Source organism: Alexandromys fortis, unplaced genomic scaffold, assembly GCF_014885135.2.
Source record: "Alexandromys fortis isolate MF-2015 unplaced genomic scaffold, M_Fortis_MF-2015_v1.1 scaffold_70, whole genome shotgun sequence".
Lineage (NCBI taxonomy): Eukaryota > Metazoa > Chordata > Mammalia > Rodentia > Cricetidae > Alexandromys > Alexandromys fortis.
This window is the reverse complement of record NW_026067955.1, coordinates 4,063,810-4,091,121: the sequence shown is the minus strand read 5'-3', so window position 1 is coordinate 4,091,121 and position 27,312 is coordinate 4,063,810. Positions and strand designations below refer to the sequence as shown.

At 50.2% G+C, this 27,312-nt stretch overlaps 1 pseudogene; it reads right to left on the bottom strand.

Annotated features, from left to right (window-relative positions):
* Positions 1 to 6,606: 6,606 nt before the first annotated feature.
* LOC126507554 (uncharacterized) lies at positions 6,607 to 6,715 on the bottom strand (annotated as a pseudogene).
* Between the last annotated feature and the right edge of the window lie 20,597 nt (positions 6,716 to 27,312).

The following is a 27,312-nucleotide window of genomic DNA, read 5'->3' as shown; positions in this document are numbered from 1 at the left end:
CACTGTAATAATGGCTTCATTGGAGGTCCCAGAGCCAGAGTAGTGACTTCGGATTCATGCCCAAATTTCCAAGATTTCCCAGAGTTTGGTCTTTTTCAGTGTTGCCTCCTGGCCAGGGCACAGGGCTAGTTGCTGTCAGATGCACGGCCCAGCTCTGGCCAGGGAACTCCCATACTGCCTCAGCATCTAGGCCTTCCACCCCCTCCCTGACCCTTTTCTCTCGGTCTCTGTGGACTCTAAGCTCTAGGGTGTAGGAGGAGTCCGAGGAGAATTAAACTCAGAGGTCCACTTCTTTCACTAGCTCACTGTGTGACACCAGATAAATTCCTTAACCTCCCTGGTCCTCAGCTCCCTGGTATGTACAGGGGAGCTTGTGTTATGGTTTTTATAGCAGTGATTCTCATGACCTTTTTGGGGTAGAGGAACCCTTTCACAGGGGTCACCTAAGACCATTGGAAAATGTGAATATTTATATTATGATCCATAATGGTAGCAAAATTATAGTTATGGAGTAGCAAAGAAAATAATTTTACAGGTGGCGGTCACCACGAGATGAGGAACTGCGTTAGAGGGTCACAGTGTTGGGAAGGCTGAGAGCTACTCTTTTGCAGGGATGTATGGCTAGGGCAGGGCAATGCTCAGACAGTGCTGAACACCGTGGTGACCGGCCCCCAGCAGAGCGTAGCAAACTTTGGCTGCATTTGTAAACTGTCATAAAGCACTTGGCAGTGGCATAGACACTCCACAAACAAGCACCACACAAGTGTAAATAATTATTAATTATTATGATGAGTAATCACGGTTATTGTCGATGATAAACGTGAGAAAAGCTACCCAAACACCAGCTTCCCCACTCAATCTGTCTGCAGACAGACATCACTCCTCAAACACAGATATTCATCCGGGGACCGGGAAAGAAAGCTAGTCACAGCAGACAGACAGGGGGCACTGCCCCTGCATCCCTTCTCTAGCAGCCCCTCAGGTAGGGGCACTCAACCGAAACCCTCCCTTCTAAATGTTCAGGTTGTTCATGGTCTAGCCTGCATCACCCTTTTGTCTCTAGGATGTTAGATATTTTGGATACTACCTGAACAAGAGCATCCCTTGGTGCCTGGGGTTTTCTTGGAAGTCACCCTGAGTTTGGGGTGACCTGAAAGTATTTGGTCCTGCCGCTAGAACTTTCTGAGATGAAGGCAGATGGAAAGGTAGGGGTCTCTATTTGGTCTGCAGCTCTTTTTTTTTTTTTTTTTACTGTATTTTATTTTTATTGTGTGTTTTGTCTGTCTATAGGTATATCTACCATGTATGTCCTGGTGCCTTCAGGTGGAAAGTTCAGTACCCTGGAACTCGAGTTAAAGATGGCTGTAAGCTACCACATGGGTACTTAGAATCAAACCCAGGTCCTCTACAAGAGCAGCAAGTGCCTTAACCCCTGAACCACCCAGCTCCTGAGTCTACAACTCTTACTGCCATGCAGAACAACCCCCCGCCCCTGAGTCAAACTCAGCTTCATTTCAGCTGGGCATGGTGGTGCATGCCTTTAATCCCAGCACTCAGGAGGCAGAAGCAGGCATATCTCTGAGGCCAGTCTGATCTACAGGGCAAGTTCCAACTCCCTAAACCAAGGGTGTACCCCTAACCCTTCCCACAGTCCTACCCAGAGGAAAAAGTTCTTGCCATGTCTCCCCTCACTTCCTCTAGTGATGTGGGATTCCCCTCTGGATGCCGTGAATACCATTGGTTAATAAAGAAACTGGTTTGGCCTGATAGAGTAGAGCTAGGCAGGAAAACTAAACTGAATGCTGGGAGAAAAGAGGTGGAGCCAAGGAGAAGCCATGTAAGCCCTGCCAGAGACAGACATCTGAACTTTACCCTGTAAGCCACAGCCTCATGGAGATACACAGATTAATGGAGATAGGTTAAATTAATATGTAAGAGCTAGCCAAAAACAAACAAACAAAAACTGGAGCTAAAAGGCCAAGCAGTGATTTAATTAATAGAGTTTTTGAGTGGTTATTTCGGGTCTGAGCTGCTGGAATGGGGGGAGTCAGAAAACAAACGAGCACTTACAACACTCTAGTTCTGGTGCTTCTGCATATGGTCCTGGGTGGCAAGGCATGACATGACGGGCATGCCCCTGCTCTGGGAATTAGTAACATTCAGTGAGCTTGTCCATGGCAGTCTTCTGGTCTTCTGATACCAAATATGGAAAGCTATAGAACCTATGTCTTAAAATAAGAAAAAGGGTAAAAGCAAGGAAAGGAGTGGGGAAGGGAGGGGAAAAGGGAAGGGAGGGAGGAGAAGGAGTGAGGAGGAGGAGGAGGAGGAGGAGGAAGGCAATAGAGGAGGGGGAGAGGGAGGAGGGAAGGAGGGAAGGCTGAATATGGGCCTTAAGTTTCCACAGGGATCATCTAACCTATGGCTGCCCCCTACTTTGCAAGAGGCCTTTTCCTGGAACATTCTGCATGTGTTTACAAGAATGCCCCTTCCCAGGGCCACAGCTGGCAATCAACACAGCATGTTTCCACCATCTGTGGGGGCAGAATGACTGGGTGAGAATTCTGTCCTGCCACTCCTGGCGTGGGATCAGGAACAGCTAACCTAACCTCTCTGTGACATCTGTCCTGAAGGGTTACATTGTGTGCGTGTGTGAGAGAGTATGTGAGTGAGAGAGAGAGAGAGAGTTTGTGTGTATATAAAAGAATGAGTGTGTGTGAGCATGTATGTGTGTGTGTGTGAGAGAGAAAGCTTCTATGTGTGTGAGTGTGTGTGTGTATGAGAGAGAGAGCTTGTATGTGTGTGTGTGTGTATGAGAGTGAGTGTTTGTGTGAATGTGTGTGTGTGCACTTGCAAAAATGTGCACATGTGAGTGAGTATGTGTGTCTACCTTCTAGTCTCTGATGCTACAGTGAGATGCTGCGTGCCTGGCATGGCTCCTCCACAGAGCACCCCTTCCCTCCATACAGTGAGCATCATGACCGGTCCTGAATCCTAAACCCTTCGTGTCATCTGGACAGATGGTGCTGATTGTCCTAAGGGTCTTCCTCATCCAGAGGCCCTGTCTGCTTGTCTTGGGACTCTTGGTCTCTGCCTCCCAGAGAGCCACTTAACCCCTGTGTGTCCTCAGCCCAGGGTTCAGAGCTCAAGGGCAGACACTTCTACCCTTGGGAAAGCATCGAAGGCCGGAGCGTCCCAAGCAGCCCCGTGCTCCGACAAGGATTCTGACCGTTCCTGTGGAGGAGCTGTTTTCCCTTGCTGATTCTCACACGAGAAGGGGACGACCCTGCCACTGGAATGGCCTTCCAGTCCCCTCATCTCCCCCGACACCATCACTCAGGGAAACACAGCTAATTTTAAAATGGCTGCTCTCGTGATGGACGAGATTAATGGATCTTGAAGAGCAGCCAGTGTACCAACTGCTCCTGCAGCCATGATGAAAGCTAATAATGTAGAAAATTCTGCCAATTCCTTTAATTCATGAATATTTAAGCCTGTGAAAAATCTGTCAGATTATATCATTTTTTCCTGGTGATTTTCCGCCTAAGTACATTCATGGCGGCCTGCCAGGTGCTCAAGAAACTTCAGTGGGAGTAAAATCCTTCTTGTTTGTTGTTGGTTCCGTGGGCTGTCATCTTACCTTCTCCTCGCTGGATTTATCCCCCGTCTCCGGGCAGGAATCGGGTCCGCTGAGATTGTCAGCGACAGCCTCAGCATTTGTATCTCAGCAGGCTTGGATTCTTCCCCTAACCCAAGGCTGGCAGAGCCCTTCATGATCGTAGCTCATGCTTTTCAATTTGTGTTCTGTGCTATCCATAAAAATAGGTGCCAGGACCCTGGGCTCTCTGGGAGGTGTTTGGGCTGGAAAGGCTGGGAGGGCGGGGCTGCAGGATTGACTCCTCCATTCCATCAAACAGTCAGTTCCGGGCATCAGGGTGCCACGATGGTCTTCCCTAGAAAGGCCATGTGCATGTGTGACCCTGGCTGAAAACCATGTCCCTCGTATCCCAAAATGACAACAGTAAAGAAATCTCTCGAAGGGAATTAATTTGCCCACCTCACAGGATCTGAACTGTGACCACTCCTGGTCCCATGTTGTCCCTGCCCTGCACCCCAAGTCTGCCAGCCCTCACTCTCTCTAGCACATTCTAGCAGCCAGTGTCACATGTCTTGGGCAAGCAGGAAGATGGGTGGAAGCTCCTACCCACCAGGAAAGCCCTCTCAGGAGTCCTGCAAAGACCAGAGAGACAATGGACCCATTTAGCCACTTGGGGGGTTGGGGAGAGGGTGGGTGGGAAGGAGGGAGGTTGGCCAACTTCAGAGATGATTATCATTCAGGGACTTGTTGGCTGGAGGAAGGAGGGAGCTGCTTTTTATAGGATCCAGTCCCGCATTCTCTCCAGCTATTCTCCAAAAGCAAGCCGGCTCTTCAGTCAGCTGGCAGGAGAGCTAGGGGAGCCGGGCAAGCGGGCAAGGTTCTGGCAGCCATGGCCCAGGTTCAAGGCTTGCTCCAGCTGGTCACGTCCTCACCGGGGCAGCCGGCCTGTCTGCCCACAACTCTTTGCCAGGAGCCCAGGTCAGGCCTCATCTCTCAGGGGTCTGAGCCCATCCAAAATCAACAAGTCTTTTGTGCTCCTCCTTTGGAGGCTGTGTAATTACAGCAAACACGCATTGGCGGCTCGCAGCCATGCTGAGGCGATTGTTGAAGTATCTCAAATGCACTTGGCATTGGGTCTTGGAGAGCGACATGAAGAACCACAGCTCCAGTTGGCTCATGCTGGCCAGAAAACAAATGATTTCAGAAGTCGTGAGTGGCATGCTGGCTGGGCATGGGCAGCATGGTGCTCTTCGGCTGTTTTCTTGATAATGGTTGCATCTTGTCACCACGCTACCCAATGGATTCATAAGGCAGGGCCTTAAAAATAAATAGGACAGGCCCCCTGTGCTGGAGCCCAGTAAACACATCAGGCTGCCGGCAAAATGGGCCCCTGTCTCTTCCCCAGGTGGCTTCACTTTTCCTCTTTTTGTGTTCCTGTTAGAAAACTATAAAAGCAAAACCATATACCGTTCCCCTCAAGTAGTTCTGTTATCAAGGGCAGCTGGAGGAGGGGGAGACAGGTGAGACCCAGCCACACTGTCTCTCTGATGAGCCACTGTGTTCTAACAAGGTCCTGTGCAGGGAATGCCCTCAGCAAGGTCCCATGGAAAGGGTAATCAAGAGCTGGTGACAGTTGACTGCATAATGGGGACCTGGATGCTACCTTAGGTGTGGCTTGCTGCGGACAGCTTGGGCTTGGAGCTGGATTCCTGCTCGGTCTGATTCCAATGCTCATTCCCCCCAGTACTGACCTTATTCTATGCCTTGGCACTCTGTGAGAATCTGGGGGTCTTTGAGCGCTTCAAGCAAGCTGCTTGGGCTTTGGGAGCTGAGTAAAGTTTATGAGGTCCCTGCCCCACCCCCTATCTTTACCAGAGATGACATTTAAGCTTGGGAGGTGGGCAATTGAAGATGAATTACAATCATCTCCTTAAACTATGGTTAACGCTCATAAGGAGGCAGGATGATCAGCCCTGGCCTGAGAGAGGCCTAAGAAATCTGAGTGATAGAAATTAGTGGGCAGAGGAAACAGTAAGAGCAATGGCCACGGGGACGTTAAGATGGAATGCTAGGAGCTGCCAGGCTGGGAAGCCTGTAGTACCCAGTTGAGGCAGCTCTTTGGGTGGGGAACGGTGGAGGCCTTAAAAGCCGAGGACTAATGGGGAGTGTTGACCTTGATGGAAAGGAACTGCCCTTGGTGGTTTTTAAGCAGACGTAAAGTCAGGTTCAGGTTTCCAAAGACTCCCCTTGGTTCATCTTGAACTCTGAACAAGAGCAGCAGGGCAGTAGCCCCGAGCTGGGGTCTTCCTAATGATACACGCTGCTGAGGGCGGCCATCTCAAGATACCTCGAGGGTACTCCAAGGGGCCTGTTGGTGGCTTTGGGGTGGTCTCAAGACTGGGGATGTGGGTTTATACGATGTGAATGTCCTTCTTGGATTTGTGTTGCTTTTATTGGTTGATGAATAAAGTTGTTTCAGCCAATGGTTTAGCATTGTAAAGCCAGGTGGGAAATCAAACAGAGATATATACAGAGAGAGTGGGCGGAGTCGGAGACACCATGTGGTTGCTAAAGGTGAAAGAGATCCAAACATTGCTGGAAGCCACGAGCCTCATGGGAAAATATAAACTCTTGGAAATGGGCTAATTTATAGTTAGGCTAGGCAGTAAGAAGCCTAAGCCACTGACCAAACAATTGTAACTAATATTAAGCCTCAGAGTGGTGATTTTATAAGCGGCTGCAGGAACTCGGGAGCAAGAGAGAAACCGGTCCAGTGTGACTGGGTGAGACAGAGAGAGACCTTTCATCTGCATTTATAGACAGAGAAGTTCCATCCGAATGGCAGAGTGACCAGGACATGCAGCAAATGGACAGTCCCTGGTCCCCACAGCTCTCACTTGCTGACCCTTTCCCCTCCAGGTCTCTGCTGCTCTAGCAAGAATCCAATACCTGGTAGGGGCAGGCTCTAGTGACTCTAAAAGCCACCCACTTCACACGGGCATCTTTTTTTTTTCCTACAGCACCCGGTATTCCCAGGCGGTCTCCCATCCAAGTACTAACCAGGCCCGACCCTGCTTAGCTTCTGAGATCAGGCGCATTCAGGGTGGTATGGCTGTAGACACGGGCATCCTTTTGAGCAGTCTCCATGTCCCCTTCAAGCCAGCTATAGAATTCTGCTTAATAAGACCCCATCTGGGCAGACAGTCACTCCTTTGTCCTCTCTCCAGTACCTGAGGGTCTCTGGATTCTCCCTCCATGACACATCCCCCAACCTGACTGCCTCATCTCTAACTTGAGCATGGATGAGTTATTCAAAAGAGCAATGTTCTTCAGGGTGGCGCTTCAAGGAGAACAGAGGTCACAGGACTGGAGGTGAATCTATACTCCCCATCCCTAGTCTTAGGATAGGCTGTTGTCTGTGTCTGAAGAAAACCTTCTCCACTAATCTTCTCCCTCTCCTTTCTCAACACCCCCACCCCGCACTGCCCCCTCTCTCCTATCATTCCCCTTCTCCATCCTCTTCAACAGCAACTGGACCTGATACCTTCTGACATAAACTTGAACGCCTAGGAGTAGGCTGCTCACTTGGCTCTGGGGCCACTGCCTGCTCCTCCCTACCCCTGACAAGGAGAAGACCCATATCTGACTCTGTATAGGTTAAGGAGGTTGCTGGAACCTTGTGCTGTGATAGGCACCGATACTCTAACACAGTGTGCCATGAAGTGCCCTCGGGGAATGGCAGGGGTAGGACGGCATCAGGGATCCTGAGCACCACCAGATACCATCCTCGGTGCAGCACAGCTTGGTCTGATTTCTAATCCCCGTCTTGCAGCTGAGGCAGCGCGAGCCTAGAGGGAGCCATGCATCACCTTACGTGGGAATGAGAACTGAAGCCCAGCCTGTTTCTTATTTTGCATCCTGGGTTACTAAGGATCAGGAAGGATGGACTCTGTCCATCAGCTATCCTATACCCCTCAGACCACACTACACTGCAGAGGTCTGGCCCTCAGAAGCCAGCCTCTTCACCTGACGCTGTGAAAGACCAGGTCAGAGACAGAGCCAATCAGGCCCACAGCCAGCTCACAAGGCTATCCAATGGCAGCTAGGCTTCCCTCCTCGGGTTGCTAGGACCCCAGTACCTCTGAGAGCATTCCCTTGGGAAATCATTATCAATGAGGATTTAATGACTCTGACTCTCCTCACAATGTTTTCTGAATCCTTCTTGTCGGCTCCAGGCAGGAGTTCTTTCCCCAAACATCTGTCTCCAGTGCAGTCTCCCCTACACAGGCACTCAACCCACTACCACTGCTGGGGACTACTGGAGGCCTCTCTCCTAATGCCTGACCTGTCCCTCAACCTTCCCACACCCAGACAAAATAATTTATAACAGCAAGCTGGATTAATGCGCCAGCAGACACTAGCAGCTGCCTTACCCACCAAACACACATCATGAAAACTTATGGCTCAGAAAACACTATGAACTCCATTAATTCATAAATATTCAATACCCCTCACTTCCAGTAGCTAGGACTCCTAGGAAGAAGTTCAGGGCCTATAGGAAGGAAGCCAGGAAGCCCCCCCCCCGGGGGGGGGCTCGCCAGGAAATTATTCCTCTCTGTTCTTCTGCTTAACCCACCTATCTTTTCTTATTTCCTACTCTTGTTAGCCAGCTGTTGACCTAAGAGCCCAGCAGGCTTCTAGCTAGCTTAAGGTCTTGATTTATTTGGCCTTAGGATAGTGCTTTTGGTGCTAGGTAGTCCCTGGAACATGAGGCAATGCTCAAAATGGCTACCAGTCAGCCCTCAGCACTCAGACAGAGAGGAGCCAGGAGAGTATCCATAATAGGTCAACCCTACTCCTGGAGACCCATTCCAGGCCAGGGAGACAGAGTGCTGAGTGCAAAGAACCAGCCTTCTGGGAAAGCACAGGCTGGTGAGTGAGGCCCAGCTTCAGCTCTTGCCGTCTCCCAGGATGATGTTGGAGTCCTTGAGCTGCCTTGGAAAAGCACCAGCTAAGGCAGCAGACATGAGAGCGCATGGCAGGGAAGTGTCAGGCATCCCCTAGTGCCTGAGAAGGGTAGGAACCGACTGAGTATCCCAACATGTTTGGGATAAGCAGGAGCAAAGGGGGACGGTGTCCACACCAGTCAGTCAGTCAACCAATCTCTCCCCTCCCTCCCTCCCTCCCTCCTTCTCTCCATTCTGGAGATGCTGCCGTGCATCTAGCCTTCCAGCTCCCTGCAAGTCTCTTGTCTTTCTCCATCATTCTCCACCCCCACAATGATGTCATCCCTAGGTGTCATCTCTCCAGTCTCTTGGCCTCCTGGTTTCTGAAGTGTACCCAGAGAAGGAGCCTCACCTGGCCGGAAAAGAGACAAGAAAGTGGAGGGCAAGCCAAGGGAAGATGTCCTGAAAATCATTGCTACTCGAAGCCTCATTTCTTCTCCAGGGGTCCTTAGTTACCAGGTTCCCTAACTCTGTTCTGTCCCCCTTGGTCCTTCAGGACAGAGCTGGGGACAGTTTGCAGCGTTGCTAATCATTGTCTTTCATTTCCTTCCTCCTACCCACTCTTGGTGAGAAGTCTTTGTGTTCATGCCCCTGCTTCAAGCTCTCTGGGTGGTACTCTTTCTGGTCAGAATCTTCTTCTTCCCATGGCCTCTTCTTGGCCTACAGAGAGTGGGTGTGGGGTGGGAAAACAGAGCTACCTTTGGGGATCAATCAGGGATAACATCAAGTTGCACAAAAACCTTGGACTGAGCTCTTGAACTCCCTCGCTTTGATTTCTTCATCTGTAAGACAGAGACAAAGAAAGCAGCTTCCTCCTGGGTTAAGAGGATGATACGTGAAACATTCATTCCATTGGATCCCTCTTCTGCTCAGCACTTGGGCAGGAAGGAGTGGGCAAGGGTGCTGAAAGGTCCCAAAGCCAGAGAGGCCTGGCCCTCCCTGGCCTCAGAGTTTCAAATCCAGTCCCTGGTCCCAACAGACTGAAACTTTCCCACTGTGGCCCAGAGGTCTCCATCCCTAAATTTCAAAGTCACAAAGAAAACTATGATCACTAGCTTAGGGACCCTGAACCATCCTCAGTTTCCTGAAAACCCACTCTGGCTGCCTTGGTTGCTTCTTAAGATCCAAAATAATATGACTGGTTGGTGATTTCTCATATACTATTCATTCATTCAAATATATACACATTCAGACACACACACACACACAGAGGGGGGGGAGAGGGGGACGGAGAGGGAGGGAAGGGAGAGAGAGGAGGAGAAAAAGGGGGGAGGGAGAGAGAGAGGGAGAGAGAGAGAATAGTAAAACTACTAACTGCCAAGGATTTTGACAGAAGGGTGAGTCAAGGAAGCACGTGCAGTCACAGTCCACTATGAGTGGATCCCTTTAACTGCAGTATAATGTGTGGGTAGAGTGTGAATGGTCTGGAAGCCCCTCTAAAAAAACCAATCAGAAGGATGCAGAGGCCGCTAGAGAACAGCTGAAGCTACATTAGTGGGACTTGATACTTAACATGGAAGTTACTAGGGAAAGAAAGTTTCTAGATTGACTCTTAGGTTTCTGGATCACATGATCAGGGAGGTGGCATTGCAAGTCAGTGAGATTCAGAATCCCGGAAGTAGGACCGGCTTTGTGGACCACAGAAGAAGAGTGAAGTTTTGTCTTTGTTTTTCAGTGTGGTAGATCTGAGATGTTGTTACTCAGATGTCAAGAACACTTGAACATGGGACTGAGATGAAGGTGGGTCACCATCTGTGTCAAAGGGTCAAAGGCCAAGGGGCAGGTGAATGCTACTGAGGAAGTAGGTCCACAATCTGAGGAACTCCCAAAGGCTAGGACCAAGTAGAAGAGAGAGACATGGCAAAGGAGCCAGGGAGGCAGTGACTAAGAGGTAGGAAGGAAGTCGGGCCAGACATTGTGCGCTATAGCCCAGAGGACACCAGAGAGTGAGGGAGGCTCTCCACTCAAGACTGGAGATGCTGGAGAGCCATGTGTCCATGAAGCCAGCAACGCTGAGATGCTTCAGCAAGGCCCCCTGGGAGACTGGGTAAGCCAGAAACCGCCTCCATCAAAAATGTTCTCAGTCTGAGGAGCTGGCCAAGTGAGTATTTGCTGTGTAAGCATGAGGACTCGAAGACAACCCCCCCAGCACCCCTATAAAAAGTTGAGCATGGTCACCTGCACCCATCTGTGGGGCACAGAGACAGGAGGATGCCTGGGATCTCCTAGTTGCAGTGTAGCTCCAGGTTCACTGAGAGACCTTGCTGCAAGGGGATAAAATGCAGAGAGATATAATTTTTATGCAGTCTCCGCATGAATGAACAGATGCATGTGCCCACAAACACATATGTACACACACAAGTCATAGAATACCAAGAATTCTTATCCGTTGCCCTTGCCATGTCTGTGCTCTTTACCTTCCAGGTACATGATAAACCACAGTTCCCCCATCCCGTTTGCTCTGAGATGTGTGACTCATTGTGGCCAATGGGTTGAGAGCAGAATCTGTGGCAGTCACTCACAGCAGGCTGAGCACTTAATTGCAGGCACAAAGCCCTCCAGAGCTCTCCTTTCCCTTAGTGCAGTGACTGTCCCCATAGCCTTAGTCCCAGTGACCGCGACAGGCGGAGCCTCCTCGCTATTTCTCTCAGACATTCTGCCACAGAATCCCAGTCCAGTCGTCTGTCTGCAGACACTCCCTGACAGTACACACACACACAAGCACAGAATAAGCCTTACCCTCAGAAGGAGGGAGGACCTCACAGATCAGAAGGGTTTGTAGGATACCTGCAAGTCACGCGCCTCTCCTGCATGTTCCTCCATGACCTCAGCTGAGACGTTCTGTGAGCAAGGAAGGGAGGACGGCATCAAAGGGGAGTGGTGACAGGCAGAGGCAAGACGCGATGAAAGCGAGAGGCAGCAAGAAGAAAGCGTCGGCAAGCCTGACTGGAAGGCTGGCTGGAGATGCTCTTCCTTAGCCAGACAAGGCGACACTGCCTGCTTGTTATTGGGTTTGTTATTGGCCCACCCATGGCTTCTGGCCATGTCATTTCCATGTATTTGCTCTATGATCTTGGTCGTGATACAGGTGATGTCTCCAACCTGTGGCTCAAGCTCTGTTCTTCTGTCTAAAAATCACCCTATGGTCTCAAATTCTAAAGCAAGATCAGAATGTGTGATGCAGGTCCCGGGCTTCCATGCCCAAAAAGGCAGCACCAGTTAACTGCAGCACTCTTTCTTGTGAGACTATTTGCAGCCTCAGAACCCTTTATCATCATCATCATCATCATCATCATCATCATCATCATCATCATCATCGTTGTCACCATCATCTTAGACTCTTTAAAATTTATTTTTGGATTTATGTTATTTTATGCATGTAAATGTTTGTCTGCGTGCGCACACGCGCATATGTGTGTGTGTGTGTGTGTGTGTGTGTGTGTGTGTGTGTGTGTGTGTGTACCATGTCTGAAGAAGGCTTCAGATCCCTGGAACTGTATTTATAGTTGGTTGTGAACCACCATGTGGATGCTGGGACTAAACCCAAGTTCTCTACAAAAGCAACAAGTACTCTGAACTGCTGAGCCATCTCTCCAAGCCCCCAGTATCTTAGTTTTTGAGAGAGAGTCTTGCTATATCGCCGAGGCAAGCCTTGAACCTGCCATGCCCCTTCCTTGGCCTTCCCAGCTGGGGCTGCATGCGTGTGCCACAATATCTGATCTCAGAGTCCTTCTTAGCTGTGCTCCAGTGCCCATCACTATGGTTTTCACAATCAAATGGCTTTGCTCCTGACAGTGTTACAGTCATTCCCCAGATAGACCAAGTTCTCTGAGGCCTCTGCACCCTCTGGTCACATGCTGTCCTTATCCCTCTCCTCACTCAGATCCCAGCCTCGTCCCCCTTTGAGACATGGCTTAAATGTCCACTCTATGATTCTCCACACATCCTTGAGCTCAGTGCCTATTTACGGTGAAGGTCACACTGGATGGCACCCAGGAATGACACAACAGGGATGGAATTGCAGGCCCTTGAAAGCAGAGCCATGTCTCTTCACACACAAACACCTGTGCATGTACAAACATTAGATACACAGCCATCTTTCCCAAGCTCCTCATAATGAGTGATACCATCAAATTCCTAGCCAGGATAGAAAGAATGAAGGTAGGGGAAGGGGGAGACATCACTCAAGTAATGGGTCGAGGTACAGCCCTTCCTCACCTAGTTCAAATGGCCATGGCCTAAAGTCCCTGGGACTCTACTTCAATAAACTGAGTCATACCATGGGACTGGGGGTCAACGTGTCAGAGCAAGATAATCTCTGGGTTCCCTTCCAGTCCTGTCTTCCACATTGAAAGATGGGTAGAACTGGGAACTGGAGAGCTAGCTCCAGCAGTGAAGTGCTTACCATGTGACCACGAGGAAGGGAATTTGATCCCCAGAGCCCACAGCTTTGTGAGGCTGGTCACAGTAAATAATGCCTGTGCTTGGGAGGTAGAGACAGTGGGACAATCTCTGGAGCTGACTGGCTGCCAGCCTAGCCTCCTTGGTGAGCTCTGGGCCGGGGAAAATTCCACCTCAAATAAAAATTAGGTAGATGGCATCTGAGGCATGCCAACTAATATCTTATGACCTCCACATATGCACACATGTATGTACACCCATACCTGCACACACATGCACCTGTGCATAAGTCATATATGGGCACAAATGGGCAGAATCATCTTCCTGTTACTGGAAGGGAAGGACTCCTGGTTCGACCTCCTGGAAGGGCCATCAGACACCTAGCAGACAACTTCTCTCCTGTGTGTGTGTGTGTGTGGGTGTGTGTGTGTGTGTGTGTGTGTGGCTGCAAACCTAGGCCACACCTCTGAAGCGGAAAGAGGGAAGAAACTGGCCTTGAGGTTAGGAACCCTCAGGCCACGGCCACTCGGTGTCAGCTAAAGGGGAAGTGAAGGCGGGAGTAGGAAATAGAGAAAAAGGAAGCAACCAAGCCAACCCTGGCTCCACCCACCCCATTCTACCCCTTCCCCTGCCACTGGGAACACAGCAGAGTGAAATCCATTTGTTTCTTCCACTTCTTCTTCTGCCATGCTAGCTGTGGGGTTGTGGGATGAGTAATTCAGAGAGTTCACCAGTGTAGTGCCAACATGGGTCACTGGCCTCTGTCCGAAGAGTTCAACACCACTTCACTTCTGCTCCCTGCACCCCTGGCATCCCTCTCCTGGCCTTTGCTTTCCTCTGCCGAGTCCAGACCAACACAGTCAGCCCCACACCCCCACTAGAGGCCTGGCCCAGCCAGACCCTCACCAGAGCCCAGGGCACAGGCCAGAACCATGCCCCCCACTAGAGACCTGGCCAGAACCACAGCTTGCGACATGATTCACTTTGTCTGTGGACAGATTGATGCAATTGTGGGTGACAAGTCATTCTTCAGACAGAACAAAACAGCTGCAACCCAGTGAGGAGGGGGGGGGGCTCGGTGGGAGCTACAGGGACACACATCCACCTCCCATCCCCCTCCTCACCCCTCGGGCTTGGGCTTCCAAGAGCAACCCCATCCACTCTAGCTGGAGTCAGAGAGGAAGGTACAGCTTCCACCTGAGGAAACACCACAGGGGAGGAAGGCAGAGCTCTTGGGTGAAGGGCCGGAGCAGGACCCAACCCTCTCCCTGGGCAGCCAGCGTGTGGCTACCCATGATTCTGTTTTTAAATTAGCACGTCATGTGTAGGAAACCACATGATATTTTCTAACAAAGTGTCGTTCTTCTTCCCCTCCCCACCACTCCTGTCGCCCCTGTTCCTCTCTTGTGGCTGCCCCCGATCTCTTTTCCTCTTTCATACTCCACGTGTCCTTGTCCCCATCCTTCCTGGCCACCTAATATTACTTCCTTAGCTTCCTTCCCAGACTTGTAGATTTTAACCCATGCTTGCCCCTGGTCACATCGTCACATACAGAGGAAAGCATGGCTTTTGTCTGAGTTTGGGGTTCCTTGTCTACCCATCCATTTTCCTGCAAGCTTTGTGATTTCACTTTTCTTTACCACTGCCTAATATTCCACGGTGTATATGTGCCAGGTTGTCCTCACCCACCCGTCTGTTGATAAATGACGAGACGGGTTCCCTTTCCTTGCTATTGTGAGCACAGCAGCAATGCACACGAGTGTGCAGGCTGCTCTGTGGTGGCCTGTGGAGTTCTTTGGAGTCCCAGGAATGGTGTAGCTGAGCCATGCAGTCGTTCTAGTTTTAATTTTTTGAGGAACTTCCAAACTGATTTGCATGATGGCTGTACTAATTTGCACGGCCTCCAGCAGTGAGTAAGGGCTCCTCTTCCCCATGTCCCCAACATTTGTTGTCACATTTCTTGATGATAGCCCTTCTGACTGGGCACAGCTGGGGTCTCAAAGTAGGGCTTTATGTTTTTTCAGGATTTATTTGCTTTCATGTATGTAGATGTACCACATGTGTGCAGTGCCTGTAGAGACCAGAAGAAGACTTGGAGCCCCTGAAAACTGGAGTTGTGCTCCATTCTGAGTTGCCATATGGGTGCTGGGAACTAAACCCGGGTCCTCTACAAAGAACAGCAAGTACTCCTAACTGCAGAGCCATCTCTCCAGCCCTTCCAAGCATGTCTCTGATAACTAGGAATGTTGAGCACATTTTAAAACACTAATTGGCTGATTTACACCACGTCCTGTAGGAGGCTGTACAACCGTGAGCGTGTGAGCACAAGCAGAATTCCTTGCATCCCGTTCTTGTTTCTGAGTGGAGTACTACGACGCCATGGTGCTCACCGCCCTGTCCTAAAGGCAGCTATGCCTGCAGAGAGTGAGCTCCCAGGGCCCAGCAGGTGCCCCAGGAATGTACTGAACTACACTAGGAACCCCAGAAGCCCAACAGCCTGCATGCTGTGGACTGACGTCAAGACACACCTACATTGGTGCCTTGGCCTAATGTCAGGGCACACCTGCATTGGTGCTGTGGCCTGGCATCAGGGCACACCCGCATTGGTGCCGTGGCCTGGCATCAGGGTGCATTGGTGCCATGGCCTGGCATCAGGATGCATTGGTGCCGTGGCCTGGCATCAGGGCATACTCGCATTGGTGCCGTGGCCTGGCATCAGGGCACATCCGCATTGGTGCCGTGGCCTGGCATCAGGGTGCATTGGTGCCGTGGCCTGGCATCAGGGCATACTCGCATTGGTGCTGTGGCCTGGCATCAGGGCATACCTGCATTGGTGCCGTGGCTGACGTCAGGGCACACCTGCATTGGTGCTGTTCATCCACAGCAGTCAGCTGTTACCCCTGCCCACAGGCACTGAGTTTATCCCACTAGCGACTTGACCCCAAGCTAGTGAAGGCCTCTCTCTGAATCTGCCTTCTCTCCTCCTGTGCTTGCACCCAGGGCTGGGTAAGTGACCAGACAGCATATCTCAGGGCAACTCCCTTCCTGTCATCATCTGTGGTCTTTCTCTCCCAGATCTGTTCCTATTATGAGTCATTCTGCAAAGGGGTGGGCTGCCCTGCAGAAGCTACTCTGCCTGCTGGCCATACCTGAGCTCCAGGGTCTACATATATCCCCAGATTTTCATCACCCCCATTCTACCCATGAAGGAGCCAAGGCACAGAAGGTCACCTGACCCACCAAGGACACTCACAAGAGGCAGATTTGGAACTAGGGCTCACGTTTCTTCCAACACCCAACCCCTAGTCTCTCCAGTAACCAACTACCTACCCAATTTTTTCCACAGGGTCTTCTGAGGTAAAGGGCTGGACATGAGGAGCCCTCCAGAGGGTGAAGACAGAGAGAATTACTCCCTTTCTGCATCTGCAGGTCACAGAATCCACATATAAAATATCCCACTGTCCCTCTTGCTCAGCTCCTGGAAGATTGCAAAGAAGTTTAGCCTCCAACGTGCAAGTCTGACCCCTAGTGCCCATAACCTCAAACTGCATGGCCTGCAAAGTAGGCCCAGGAGGTCATGAGAATCAGATCCGCACTCATTAGTCCAGCTCAGAGCTCAGGGTTCGGGTCCTACCTCCCCACATTCTAGGTCAAGTGACACTGGAACCCCAGACAGCAGCCTCTTACTAGTCAACTCCTCGCGTGACTAACTCAGGGGAGGGTGCACGTGTCCTGTCACCCAGAGCCACCTGGATGGCAGATGGAGTTAGGGCCCCAGGGCTGTGGCAGGGGCTCTTCTGACCAGTCATAGAATCAGTAGCAGACGCTGCCACTGAACCCACGTGTTCTCCCTTAAAACACATAACCCCACCTTCTAGGTCACCAGAGGACAGGGACGGTGGCAGAGTGTAGTCTCCAGGACAGGCTATTAATCTAGTGGATTAATTCATAAAAAGATAAAGACAGGGGGGGAGTAAGAGAAGGGGAATACCAATATGAGAGTGTTTGTTAACATATGTGAGGCCCCGTACTGAAAAAGTACTTAAACACATTTATTCAAAATTAAATATTTTATTTAAATAAACAAACATGTTTAAAATTAAATTCCTTGGGATGAGCCTTTCATCTTGCCCCAGCAGATCCTGAGCTAAAGGATATGTGGGTGGGAGGGGCTGGGCTGGACTGAGGGCATGAGGTTTAATACACGGCAGAGCAAGGTGGACACCTGCGTCCGAACTTCAGAGGAACAATGAAGTCAGGAAGGCTATTTTTTCTCTCTGAAGCTCAGGCCCTACAGAGTGCCTGCATTTTCTCTAGCAACCCTTGACTAGACACCACTGAGGGATGAGAGAACAGCATTTAGGGCTTCCCAGAGCAGCTGGACGTCCTATTGGTTAGACGGTAAGAAGTGGGAAATGCAATAGGAGGTCCAGACAGGAACGTGGGAGCCACTGCAGGCTTAAGAGGGAAGGTAGCTTAGCACCTGATTCTGAGGACAGGGAGAAGTGGGGCTGGGAAATCCCAGCTGGCTAAGGAGAGCTGGCAGGGATGCAAGTGCAGGAGAGAGCTTCCTGCCCAGAGGGTGTCTTGGTGGGTGTGGTAGAAGGTTCTGGAGAGAGTCAGCATTAGAATTGGTTGGGCTCTATCTTCAAACGCTGTTCTCTTTGAGCTCGTGTCCTTTCCCCTCCGTCTGACTCCACAGGTCGCTCTCCCTGCTGCCTTCGCACCGTCTTCTGACCATAGCTGGCAGAAGCAGAAGTAGAGAGACAGCTGATTCGTCTTTGCTCACCCAAGGTCCCTTGTCGTGATATTTCATTTGTATTTTAATAAGTAAAGCTTGCGTGAAGTTCAGAGAGTAGAACAGCCACTCTGGCCAGCCTTACAGACCAGGCAGTGGTGACATACACTTTTAATTCCAGTAGCCACACTAGTTGCCATGGAAACCTAGCGGTGGTGGAGGTGGTGGTGGTGGTGGTGGTGGTGGTGGTGGTGGTGGTGGTGGTGGTGGTGGTGGTGGTGGTGCACACCTTTAATCCCAGCACAAGAGAGGAATATAGTACTGGAGGAGAGAGCTTTCAGCTCAGTCTCATTATGAGGATTCCTGGAGGCAGGATTGTCATTTTGGACTGGGATAGAGGTAAGAGCCAGTGACTAGCTGCTTTCTTTTTCTGAACTTCAGGTTGAACCCCAATTTCTGTCTCCCTGTAACCCACCACCACCAACAGACCAGCCAGAAAGAAGCTCTTTCCCTTCCTCCACAGTACCAAATATAGGAAGTGTCCACCTGCCAGCCTCAGGTTGGCAAAGGTCTTAGGGGAGGCTAAAACCCACTGTGGGCAGCTGGGAACCCAGTGCCCTCTCCTCCAGCTGCGCCCTAAACTAACTTTCCTGAAGTGGATCTCAGGAGTTAGCTCAGCTTCAACTCTGACTCGGTGGCTATCAAACTGGTCCCATGTCAGGGTCAGGGGCCGGAGGAGGACAGGAGCTTAGAGCAGCACAGGAATGTGTCCCTGCCTCACTTAGACACAACTGGTATGTCACCTTGAAAGGGACCCACCTGTGACACAATCACTTGCGTGTAGGTTTGTGCAGATGGTGGCTGGCTCAACCGATGATGCTTTGTTTTCACACATGAACACTTTCAGAGGGTAACTTGCTCAATTCATCACTTAATGTCTGACTGAGAGCTTCTCTGTCCTTCCTGTTTTCCTCCCAGAAGCTTTAGCTCCCAGGGCTGATGGGCATTCTGTCCCTGGTATGAGAGAAGCTTCTGTTGATGCCCTGAGAGATCATTTCCAGCCAAGGACTCTGGGTCCTCTCTGATCTTTCTTGTCTACCTGTACACAAGCAAGCACCATCACAAAGACCTCTAGGGACCTCCACATGTACACACACACACACTTACTTTCAAGTATGTATATGAAGATACACACTCAAAACTCAAAAACAAATTTCAAAAACTAAAATTAAAATAGCCACTATCTACAGGGGCGAGGGTGGGTCTGGGCCTCGGAGTTGTTCAAAAGCTCTTAGGTCAGTTTCTGGGAAGCTGGGTTTAAAAACCACTGATGATTTTGTCCTGGCATTGAGAGGAAACTGAGACCCAGAGGAAAGAGCTGGTGGCATATTAGAAGGCCAGAGCACAGAAGTTTTAAACTAGGGTCTTTGTATCCAAACCTAATGTTCCAGCCCCAGCTGGTATAGGTGCAGGGCACAAGGGGATTGTCACCTTGGTTCTCACCTCCAGAACAAATACAGGCCTCCCCGCATCCTTGGACCAGCTCTACCCTGAATACTTCTCTGCGTATCAGACACTGAGAAGGTAACTTTAGACAAAAACAAAACCACGGCTCCAGCCTCCCTTGCAGGCTTGCTTTCCTTCTCAGTGTGGCTCCACTCTGCCCCAGAGGAAGATGCAGGTTGGACTCCACTGGCTTTCAGTAACCATGTCCTGCTGCCTAGGTTCAAGAACGCTTGTGGAATCTCCAACATCCATGGGAGACCGGAAATAGCCTCTCAGCCTTGTCCTCTGATGCTTGGAGTTCTAGAAGGTGAAGAGCCAGGAGCCCAGGGCCAGACACCTCAGTTCTGGTCCCCAATTCTGACATCATGTGATTAATATGTGTGTGTGTGTTTCTGTGTCTGTGCCTATGTCTCTGTGTGTGAATGTGTATCTTTGTGTATGTGTTTGTCTATGTGTGTATCTGTGTCTCTGTGTGTGCCTGTGTATCTTTGTGTATGTGTTTGTCTATGTGTGTATCTGTGTGTGTATTGGGTGGGCAGGGTGAACAAGCCATTTCACTCCCTAGTCCTAGGTTTTATCATTCAGTAAACGGGTAGGGGCCGGCGAGATAGCTCAGAAAATAAAGGCTACTTGCCGCCAAATCAGAAGACACAGATTCCATCTTCAGGATCCACATGGTGTAGAGAACTGACTCCCAGAAATTGTCCTCTGACCTCCACATGTATGCTATGACACATTGCACCCCACCCTAACACACACACACACACACACACACACACACACACACACACACACACAATTAAATAAAAAGAAATGTAATAAAAACTAAATAGGAAGGGTAAGCTCAGTCGGGGTTAATGGAACTTGTTTTATGAAGGCCAACACCCCCAACCCCACATCAACACTGTGCTTCACCTTGTGGAGCACAGGAACCCCTAAGCTTGGAAAAGCAACCAGGAAGCTGGGCCTCATTAGCCACCCAGCACTGCTCTCTAGCGAAGCTCCCTGGGTTTCTCCAAACGTCAGCCACCGATCGGTCAGTGAGGTCCCTTTGGCTCTGTTAGGCTCTCCAAGGATCTGAGGAGAGACAGAGGAACATCAGACAGCGATGGGGTGGTCATAAGAGGCCCTTTGGGAGAAACGAATAATCTGGGGAAGAAATTGCATATCCTTTAGGCATAGCAAGTGACTGTAGAGTGAGCGTGAGAAGAAATGAACATAGGGGAGGGGTACTGGGGTAGGTGGGAGCTGGGTATTGCTCAGGACACCTCGGAAAGATGTTTTCCTTTCTGGTCAGGTCATCCGCTGGCTAGTCTGCAACCTTGGCAAGAGAAGGTCCACAGTCGTCTAATTATTTGAGATGGACACGGGATGAGGCCTGGAGAAGCCAAGCTTTGGGAGGCCGTCCATCAGGTCAGAATCAACTATAGGGACCTTGTGAATAGACCCGCACACAGGCAGTCTGTACTTTTCCTCGGGCTGCTCAGCCCAGAGTGCCTGAGCACACCCTTTCTCCCCACACCCTTCTGCCCACTGACCTGGAGAAACCACAGCGCCCTGGGGCAGCCCATTCATTCTCCCCTTAAAACACATCCTTGCCTCCAAGATGGCTTGTAATTACCCTAATTGGCCCCCTGGGAACATCATGAGGGAGCCTGCTGTGTCCTCATGAGTCAGTTTCCCAAGCAGAAACCTCAGACAGAGTCACATGGCACAGCAGAGGTCTAGTCCCTGCTCCCACAGACCACTTCCTGCCTCTTCCTTTCCTGACACAGTCAGTCAGAGGTTCATGGATGTTGCAGAGCTTGCTCTCTCTCTGCTGCTCAATAGGTCTGGCAGAGGTAGAATCTGCCTGTCTAGCCCGATGGACCACAGGACAAAGAGGGGGAATGGCCCTGGCTGTTAGGTCTCAGGCTCTGCCTGGAATTCATCCATGATTCCCTAGGTCTGCCCACAGCTGCGAGAAGAAACTACTCACGCTGAGTTGGCAGGCTCCATCCATCCTACACACTCAGGGCTGGGCCTGGCTGTGACCTGTCCCCTGCCATGGGACTGGAGAGAGCATGGACCATAGTGTCAGTCAACCCTGAGGCTGCATTCCAGCCTCCTCCTGGCCTTGCTGTGACCTGGATTGGGAGATTTTATCTCTTTAAGCCTCAAGTTCCCCGTCTGTGACATGAGGAGCGTCATGCCATCTCCTTCCAGGTGTGTGGGGAGGGATGACTAAGCTAACACGCAAAAGCCGGAACAGCATCTGGCCCTGGATTTGACAAGTGTGCTGTAACTGTGGTGGCTCTGAGGAAAAGGCGGAGGGAAAACCCTGGAGTAGGAGTCAAGAGATTTTTCTAGCCAGCTCTAATGCTGCCTCCTACTTGCTGTGTGACCGTAGGCCAGCCAGGTGGACAGCCTCTCTGGTCGTAAGTCTCTTCGTGTTTAAACCCAAGGCTGGAACAGATGGTTTCAAGGTATACTTCATTGCCTCCCCTGCTTGACACTCTTACATCAGGCTTGTAGGGAGGAACTGGAATCATGGGAGAGATGTGATTGTGACCACTACCAGGACCTCATTTGTGACAGAGATACAGCAAGGCTGGGATGCCAGGCATGGAAGCTGGCTCACAGAGAAGGCCCAGGAGGTAGGCCTCCAGGGGCACCATGCTGAGACTGGCCCCTGCAGGGGACTGGCAGGCTTCCTCCACTTGTTTAGTCTTCCCTGCTATGTATTCCTTGTTCCCACCCAGCAGGTGGGCTCCAAAGAGTTTACTGCCTTTGAGGAGTGCTCCCTGGCAGGGGCAAGGATGAATGCTACACACACAAAGTCGCTAAGAGTGAACCGGTAGTAACCACACATTATAACATTTATTTATGGCGTACCCCAGGTGATGCCCTACACTAAGCCCTTAATGAGAGTAATCTCAACTAATCCTCCTGACAGCCCAGAATGACATCACCACTGTAGCTTTGATTCCTTCTCTGCAATGAGAAGAAACGCAGTGTTAGTGGGATTCTGCTCCCTGACTCCAGGCAGCCCCAGAATGGGGTTTTGTGGAGGGGTGCCCTACAGGAGCCCTCTGGTCAGGGAAGAGCAGTCCTCTTTCTGTTGAAGGGGTGGGGTTGGTATCCCAGAAGTGAGTGGGACATTTGTTCCTATTTGCTGAGCATCGACTAGTCCTGCCTACTTCTGTGTGTGTGTGCACACGCACGCCTTTGGGCTAACCAGTGCGTATGCATTGCATGTAGAAGCCCCTGGACAACTTCAGCTTGTCATTCCTCAGGTACTGCCCACCTTGTTTTTAGAAATAATCTCTCACGAGCATGGAACACCCCACGTAGGTTGTACTGGCTGTCTAGCCAGGCCCCTGGATCTCATTCCTCTGCTTCTCCAATCTTGGGATTACAAGTGCAAACCACCCTCTGTGCCTGGATTTATTTTGACTTGGGTCCTGGGGAATCCAATCAGGTTTTTATCCTTGCAAGGATAGCACTCCCTGGTTAGTTTTCACCCCAGCCCAGGGTCACATACTCCTAAGGTATCAAGTGAGCTATTCCTCTTTCCAACCTGCACGGTGAGTGATGTGAGCTGTCTGTTGCAAGGGCTACAGAGAGAAAGGGTTTTCCAATGTGAGAGAAAATGGGTAAGGAAAAGGGAATCGCTCTTTCAGATTCTATCATGTTCTAGAAAGAGCAGTCTGCCAGCATGGTTATGACTTTCAGGGCTGAGAACAAAGGTTACAAGGTAGCAGCTCATGACTCCAGCTATAGGCTTTACAAAGAGGAGACCCAGAAGAACTTGGTGCTCTGCCTCCAGGGCTTCCCCTGACACCCAGTTCCCATGGAGGAGGCCTGTTAGTCATCTTTTGCCACATACTCTGCAACTCAAGACATGCCAGCAGACCCTGGAGCCCGTAATCCCCTTACACTCAAAGAGGTGGGAGAGGCCAGGGGCCAGTCCTGGAATCTGTGGCCTCTGGGGAGACAGCAGACCTTCTGTTCTCCTTCCCCAGACAAGCTGGGCAGAATACCAATGGGATTCAGTTTTTCAGGACTTAGAATCAAGGCCAGAGAAAAGATTAAGTCTTTGTCTCCCAGGGCTTAAGATCCTTGGAAGAGCTGAGTTGGAAACGAAGCGACCCAGAGTTGGCAAACAGAAAATTAGTGGCAGATTAATTTCATTGTCTCACTGGGGAGTGGAATCCTGCACTTTAAGTATAGGATTAAAAGGAGATTAATTTCCTATTTTACCAGGCTGGAGGGAGGAGGCTGTGGGGACCTTTGCACTTTTGGGGAGTGGTGGGGTCAGTTTTGAGGTGCAGGTCTCCCTAAGGTGACAAGGCTCGGCAGGATGAGATGTTGGATCCCAGGCCCTCTTGCCTGCCCCAGAAGCTGGGCGGGAACCACGAAAAGCCTCTCTGCATAGCTCTTCATCCTTGCACAGCCTCACACTCCAATATATGCCTTCTGGCCACAAGCCCTGCTGTTGATAATCTCCATGAGGGTTAACCAAGTATCCCTGCCCTCCTTACAGTCCTTTAAGCAAACCTTGCAACAGATCCATTAAGAATAACTGTAATGATATCCCAGGTTTATAGAAAAGGCTCTCAGGACATAAGAGGCAGGATTGGTAAAGAGGCAAAGCCAACATTTGACCCCAGGCCACCTAGAATCAAGTGTACTCTAAATGAAGCATGTCTGTGCTATACAGAGTGTCCGTCTAGGCTCTTTCAGGCCTCTGTCTCAGTGAGTCGTCCTAGAGTAACCCTTGCCCTGCCCATTGGTTCTACCCCATTGGAAGTACTTCGGAGCAAGCTTTGAAAGTGACCGCTGGGCTTGATCAGTTGGGCTTGGCTACAGCTGCCACAGGTGGAAAGGCTGTGTGGCTAAGCCGTGAAGATCCTGCACCAACAGGGAGCCACCCACCCAGGCAGTCACACCCTTAGCTGGGGCTGGGCAGTACCCATGCCCTGGTTGTGGGAAGATCTACGGTGGAACAGCGTGAGCCTAGCCAAACCTCAAATAGCAGGTTGTTCCAGCTGCCTGCTGGCCTTGTGGTTAGAAGGCCCATCCAGAGAAGGCTGGCATTCAAGAAGGAAGGACCAGGCTTGCCAGTTAGAAGAAGCCAAACCACAGCATGGGGAGGGGGGGGGGTGGCGGGAGCAGCAGAGTTGGATGAATCACCCAGCCAGGGGGAGGAATAAATGAGCTGGTTCAACTAAAACCTGTGTCTAGTTCGTTCTCAGGGATGGCAAACTGCCTCTGATTTACATGTCAATTCTTTACATACTCTGGATATTAATTCGCTGTTAGATGAATAGCCGGCATGATTCCTCCCAACGCCAGAGGAGTTTCTTCCCTGTATTGGCTCCTCTGCCATGCGGAAGCCTCGTAACTTGATGCACTTGTTTTCCTGAGCTCCTGGATCCTGCTCAGGGAAGCCTCCCCGGTGCCAGCATCTTGACACGATTCCCCCATGTCTCCTCTGGCACTCTTAAGTCTCAGGTCTCATGGCGAGGTCTCAGATCCACGTTCTGTGAATTTCTTTGTAAAGAGTGAAACACAGAGATCTAGTCTCATTCTTTGACCTGTGGACATCAAGTTTTCTCAGCACAGTTTGCTGAAGAGGCTGTGTTTTCTCTAATGTGTGCTTCTGGTACCTTCATTTAGCTGGAGGTAGTTGCAGCCGCATGGGTTTATTGCTGGGTCCTTTAGTCCATTCTTTTGGTCTGTATGTCTTTGTTGTAATGTTGTCACTGCCACGATGGTTTTGTGACTATGGTTCCATAGTATAGTTTGAAGTCTGGAGTTGTGACACCTCCAGCAATGCTCCTTTTACTCAGGATTGCTTTGACTATTCAGGATCTCTTGGTGCTTTCTTATGAGTTCCTCATTGTTGCCTAATTCTGCAAAGAAATGTCATTGGTATTAATGGAGATTACGTTGAATCTTTTACCACTTTTTAGTGCGTGGCTATTTTCACAATATTAATTCTCCCATCCATGAACATGGAGAATTCCCCGTCTTCTGGTGCCTTCTTTTGTCTCTTCCATCAATGCTTTGCTGTTTTCATTGCAGAAATCCATCACCTCCTTGGCTAAGCTCCTCCTTAGGCATCTTTGGGTAGAGCTGGATAGTGCAAATTCCTGATTCTTTGTCACGTGTCATTCTTAGCGCATAGAAAGGCTACTGATTTTTAAGTTGACTGTAAAGCCCACTACTTTGCTGAATTTGTCTTTTCTAGGATGTTTTTGCTGGGGTGTTGAGAATTTATTTTTCTAACACAAATAAGCAAACATCAAAAGAGCAAACAAAGATATGAGAGAGGGCTCGGAGCACGTGCTGGAAGCTCTTGCAGCAGAGTCATTGGGTCCCAGCACCCATGTGAGGTGGCTCACAATCACCTGGAGCTCCAGCTTCAGGGGATCTGATGCCCTCCTCTGGTCTCTGCAGGCTCTGCACTCATGTGCATATACCATCCCTGACAGGCACACTTACACACATGATCAAAAACAAAATAAATCTTAAAACCAAACAAACAATTGAATCAATAAATGGGTACCCAAACCAAATATACATTTCCAACATGAAAAGGCACAAATGGCCAATAATTACATGAGGAACAGTTTCAAATTCTTAGCCATCCTTAACCATCAGGAACAGAGAAAGAAAACTACATCAAGATCCCACCCACCCCAGTCAGAATGGCTATCAATCATCAAAATCCCGCCCACCCCAGTCAGAATGGCTGTCATCATCAGAAAAACAATGACAGTTGCTGGTGAGGATGGGAGCAGGGAGTCTTTCTGCATTGCTGAAAGGATAGTCTAACCCTGGTGGGAATCAGTATGGAGGTTCCTTAAAAACTGAAGATGGAATTACTGCATGGTCTAGCTTTACCATTCCTGGGTTACACTTGAAGGAACCAAAGTCAGTTATGGCAGAGATACCTGGACACCACATCTATCATAACACACTTCATGGGAACCAAGTTACGGAATTAGTCTAGGTGCCCAACAACAGATGACTGGATAAAGAAAATGTGGTGTGTGTGTGTGTGCGCGCGCGCGTGCGTGTGCGTGTGTGTTGCTCAGTTGTGAAGAACAACATGATGCCTGCAGAAGATGGATGGGACCAGACAACATTTAGTTAAGCAAAATAAGGCAGGTCAAGGAAAATAATGTGTATTTTCTCATATAGAGATTAAATAAGACGTGAGAGTAGAAAAGGGGCCATCGAGGAAAAAAAAAAGGGGGGGACCTGGGAAAGGAGAGTAAGGTACGAGTGGTGTGTACGGGGTATACATGCGATCGGCACATGTCACATACATGAAAGTCACATGATGAAATCCATAATTATGTACAATCGAAATACACTAATTTCAAAAGTTCTACACGAAAGAGAGAGAGAGCAGGGGGAGGAGAAAAGGAAAAGGGGGAGGAGGGAGGGAGGTAAAGAAGGAGGAAGAGGAGGGAGGGACTTCCACATGTCGCCAGCTAAGACTGGCTCCCAGAGAGCTCAAGGATGGCGCTCACACCGTGCGCTGCTCATAGAGGAAGAGCGCTGTGGTGGATTAACCATGCTGCTGCAGGGGCGACATGGAAGTAACAGCATGGCTGGAGCTTATCAGGTACCCCCGTTAGCGCCACAATTTAAGATCGCCCCATCAGGGTTCCAGCTTCAGTCCCCGTTCTTCTGCTGTCTATTTTGCCTCTAGCCCTGCGTCCAAGTCACACCCAGGCGTTGTGGCTGCCTAACCACAATATACTGTTAAGTTATTCCGATCAGCTTTGGTTCCTGCTGCCTCGAGAGCACTTCCATCCTTGCCCACCTGCTGAGCTCCGTCCCTCACTTAGCATCCCTTCCCCACCACCCCCAGCCCTCCTGACAGTCAGTAGCTTTGCCTTCTGCACATTACGATCAGTAGAGCCAGCACTGTCCAGCAATTCTGAGTTGGCACAGCCCCAAATTCATCAAGTGCTTCGTCCTGAGAACAGTCCACACTGTGCTCTGAAATGATCCCCACTGGACAGATAAGGGTCAGACATTGAACGATGCTGGGAGCTTGCCCCTCA